This window comes from Ochotona curzoniae, unplaced genomic scaffold (assembly GCF_017591425.1).
Source record: "Ochotona curzoniae isolate NIBS_2020 unplaced genomic scaffold, NIBS_Ocur_1.0 contig_64, whole genome shotgun sequence".
Lineage (NCBI taxonomy): Eukaryota > Metazoa > Chordata > Mammalia > Lagomorpha > Ochotonidae > Ochotona > Ochotona curzoniae.
The window spans coordinates 41,457,345-41,462,385 of NW_024466502.1; positions in this window are offsets into that span (position 1 = coordinate 41,457,345).

The window sequence follows — 5,041 nt, forward strand, 5'->3', positions numbered from 1 at the left end:
TGGTACATGATTTTGATATTCCACAACATTCTTTCTGTCTGGAAGAGCTATAGTCCTCTTTAATTTTCTGAGTGACTTGCTCATGATCTGTGTCAAGCTGTTGTTCTAGTGGTTTCGAGCTCTAAATGGGCTAATGATTAGAAGGGAGAATTTCTAATTTTAAGGAACGGCAAAAATGGTTTGAGAAAATCAGCATCATTGTACAGACATAGGATGTAGGGAAGTAAATATGAGTTACTCTTTTTCCAGTCTTTGTCATTTAGTTGGAATGAGAACAACCAAAATATTTTCTCTCATGAATTTGCTAACAAATGTGCTTATAGTAAAATGAAATCAGCACAATTGAAAAAATAGTCTAAATATTCAGATTTGGATTTCCAAATCAAGATGTATTTATTAAATTTATTGTTTGTAAAAAAAAATGGTAGTTTCTCAGAATATTAATATCAGAAATATCAGTAATACAAAATGGCATTTAAAAAAATTAGCAGTGTGTCTTCATACTAAATATAAATAATGTGGAACTACATTGGAGTGAGGGAAAAACAGGAGTGAATTGTAATCTAAAAACAGAGTGCAATGTGTGCTGGGGTCCGTGCAGTGGGTGTGGATGACATGAGGGTATGAAGAGAACAGCTCTCCTGCTTGGCAAGGCCCAGAGAACTTTTCACCTGTTTGGCAAGGCCCGGCTGATGTATCTCCAACCATCTTGATGCACTCTCACCCCTTTTTGCATGGACACTCAACCACCCCACTAAAAATTCTGTAATCTATTGAGGCATTGCTGTTTGCTTGTGTGAGATGGTTTTTGCAACCGATGTGAGCTTGGGAATTAATGTCGCTGATAATGTCTTGGTGAGTGGGCCTTTGGCAATTTATACACAGGAGCACAATCAAGCCTATGTCATTTCTGGACACCATATTGGGTGCCTAACCATTGCCTCAGAATCTGGCCCAGACATGTAGCACACCTTCTGGGAAAGGGCTTGATAAATATTCTAAATATTAATGAAAATGATGGGAGTAAGAGTTGAAACTGCTATGGCAATAAATATAGTTACTGTGATCTTAAAGGCTAGCCTGTCTTTTCAATTTCTTTGGAACATAGAAAATGTAACTGTTTTAGCCACTTTTATGATTTTTGGCTAAAGGAGACCATGGGGAATTGGAGTGCCTTCGGAGGACAAGAACTCTGAGGTCATCCACTCCCGCTTGGATCTACCACATGGGATGGAAGAAGTCCAAATCTTTCTTCACAGGATCCAAGGTCATCAGAACGACAGCCAGGAGCCCTGAACAGTCCACAGAAACAGAGGAACAGCAAACTTCCTTCAGGACTAGGGAGGGGAGCTTCTTCTTGGGGTCCCCACCCTCTTTTGCAATGACCATCAGAGTCGCTCCGGACACCCCTCAAAACAAATATCCAAACAAACAAACAAACAAAAAATCTAGAATAGATAGACAGAGAACAACAAGGAAAGCTTAGAAGCAGACAGGAAACGGTCAGCGTGGATTCACTTATACCTTACTAGGTGGGACACAAAGATTAGTTACTCCTCACTAGGGTACTGAGGATTTCTCTGCACACTCCTCCTAAAATTGTTCTGCACCTAAACTGTTGACAAATGTCCTGTTAGAGTTATAAGCCAGTCAAGACTACCAGAAAAAATGCCATGTTCAGCAAAATTATGCTTCAATGCTATAAAAATGCTAAATATTATAATGAAAATAGACACGAGACAGCTGAACAGTAATCTATAGCCATTTTAAGATGTATAGAACCTGGTTGTATATAAACAAAAATTGAAATGTCAATGAAGTAATCACAGGATGTGGTTAAGAACTTGCTTTTTTTTCTAACATATTGTTTACTCAATACTATGTCAATTAATTCCATAACATTGTATATTGTTGCTGATGTTATGTTGGGGCTTTTAATTCATCGGGATGATACTCTGCCAGCTCTACCTTCAGACCAGAGAAGGTCTCCCCAACAAGCCATTGAACTTATCTGAACAATAAGATGCTGGACTCTATGCTTGGTATATGCTTGCAATGAAAGAATCTCAACTGAACTTGAACTGTGGTAATGTACCAAGGTGGAGGAATCCACCATGGGGGGAGGGCTTGGGGAGGGGTAGGGGAAATCCCAGTGCCTATAAAACTGAATCACATAATGCAATGTAATTAATAAAAAAATATATATATATAGTAAAAATAATTTTTGGCTAGAAGAATTCTATTAAAGAATTTTGTTAAAGAAATAAGCTTTTACTTATTGCTTATTTATGGGGTTGTAGAGTCTACAGCTGTAGGGGGATTTAACATTTGAAACTTTTGTCTTGGATTTTAATGTTTTTTCCTTGTGACATATTTTTCCCATTAAGTGATGGGTTAATTGTAGAAATAGAAATGTAGTAGGAATGTATTACTGATTAGCAGGTAATCACATGTGCCTTGGCCTTGGAGTCCTGGCTGTCGCTCCACGACTACTACTGAAGAATGAATAATGGCCTGCTTTGAAGAATATGAATAGAGTATTTTGCAGAATTATCTTTAGGGGCACCTGCTTAGCCCTGAAGTACAGACAGAATGGCCAAATGTCTGTACATGCCGCCTTAGTCCTGAAGTAAAAATAGAACAATTAGTTGTTTGTGCAGAAGCTTGTAATACGTCTGAGTAAATAAAGAGGACAGCTTCTTGAGCTGTTAGAAGAGGACACCAAGTGACAGTGTCCAGGTCTTTCTTTATCACTGACTCCACACACCCTTCCCAAGCTCCCAACTTGGCTGGAGCTGACCTCTGGCAAATGTGTGAATCTTCATGTAACGTGATTTCGAATAGGGTTCCCAAAGTAGTCGCTAACAAAGATTCCTGAGCAAGTGATTTACTATTGATGTCTTCCCAGGATAAATTGGTAGCAATATTGGTAGTAATAGCAAGACAGGAATGAGAAAGCCATGCAAGACTGAAATATTAGGCAAAAATCTTTTAAAAATCATTTTTATTTATTTTAAAGAAGAGAGAGAAGAGGAGAGGAGAGGAGAGGAGAGGAGAGGAGAGGAGAGGAGAGGAGAGGAGAGGAGAGGAGAGAAGAGAAGAGAAGAGAAGAGAAGAGAAGAGAAGAGAAGAGAAGAGAAGAGAAGAGAAGAGAAGAGAAGAGAAGAGAAGAGAAGAGAAGAGAGGAGAAAAATGAGAAATAGACCTGGGGAGACAGAGATTCCTCCATCTGCTAATATAGTCTTCCAAATGCTTTCCTTTCCAGAGAATGCCATGAGTATATGGGCCATTGGAGGTAAAATCAGTTTGGAAAGTGTTACTCAAGAAGAATTAAAGAAAGCCTGAGAGGATCTGGGAAGAGCTTGTGCCTATCAAATGCATCAGAGAAGTTTTTCTTTGTGACACATTTCAAAGTAAGAAAAAGACTCTCGCATAAACCAGTTATAAATAAAGAGACTGCTTTTAATGCTTAGAACTTACATTAGAACAATGGGTTGTGCTTTGAAGTCCCAAAGAAAAATGGGAAATTTAGCCACTTGACTGTTCAGGGACTGAAAAGGTTAAGATGTGAATAAAGAAATGACACTTTCGATGGAAGAGATGAAAGAAACATGTAAGTATTGCACTAATCATCAGTAAATTGTGTATAGGCAAAGAACACTGACAACAAGTTCATTGAGACTGTAAGACTTAGAAGAGAAATAATCTAAATTAACGAAAGGTAAGAAAAGTAATGGGTCTTTTTGAGAATTGAGTGTTTTATACAAACTGCATGAATCGCAAATGAAAATTAAAATAACACCAACATTATTCAACAACCCAGAAAATCAGCCTTCCATCTAAGGAATGAAAGACACGTGAGAGTGGCTGTATAGAATCTCTGGAAAACCAGCTGAGCTGGAAATAACGTCAAATTTTCAGTCAAGTAGCTGTGCTGACAGCTGGCTGGACCACTGTGCAGGAATTAGTTTGGCTTGGTCTTTGAAGACAATTTACAGAAAATGTAGATTTGCATTTCAAGAAAAACAATATTGAAATAACTATTAGGAAGCATCTCCAACACACACAACAGTTACATATATCTATTTTAATATAAAGAAATGTAATGAGTCATAGGAAAGATGTAAATGGCATGTCCTGGCTTACGTATTTTAAACCAAATACATTTGAAAATTTGTCTTAGACTACTAATGTATCATCACTACTGCTAAATTACCTTTGCTATGTGATTGAACAATGTTAGAAAATTTCTGTAATTTAGGGGTTTTATTTCAATTTTGACATGATTTCTATGCCAGACTGCTTTCTAGATAAGAAGGCTTTTAAAACTATTTATCCCATGCACTCTGATTTTGCTTTTGAGATACATCATCTCATTAATTAAGAGGTGACGTCTCATTACTTCATGTCTGTCTTCACTGCATTATGTAAACAGCAACCCTGTCATTACTAAATCATATGCTATTTTTGTTTTTTTGTAAAGATTGAGAGCTGGAAGCTGTTATTTAAAGGGAACATTACAGAAAAGAAAGCAATTTGGAACATCTCATTCTCAGCTATGTATTAGATAAATCTCTTCCACTGTTAGTATCTGTTTCAATTTTTTTCCCTAGTTTTGGTCAACATTCAAGGAGTATTGCTATACAGTAGCTAATGTGATATAGGAAATTTTTTCCTTTCATTACCAAATTAATCAGCAAATAAAAAATACCTTCCTTAGAAACTCATTGCAAATTCATATGATTGTTTTTTTGGCAGGCCTATAACTTTAACTTCTGATCATTAGCTTTAGTAATCATTAACTTAGCTAATGAAATATAAAATATTTATAATATTGAAAATATGAACTAAATTATGTGATGTTTACAAATTAAAATCACATGTTCTTTTGAATTATTGATTACCCCATCAGCAGTCTCAACTGAGCATAATATTAACAGAGCCCTTTATGGATGAATAGTAAATTCATGTTTCACGTGAAATAATGTAAGAGCTTAAGGGTTTTACCTGCAGTCTCCCATGTGAACTCTTAAGTTTTCAA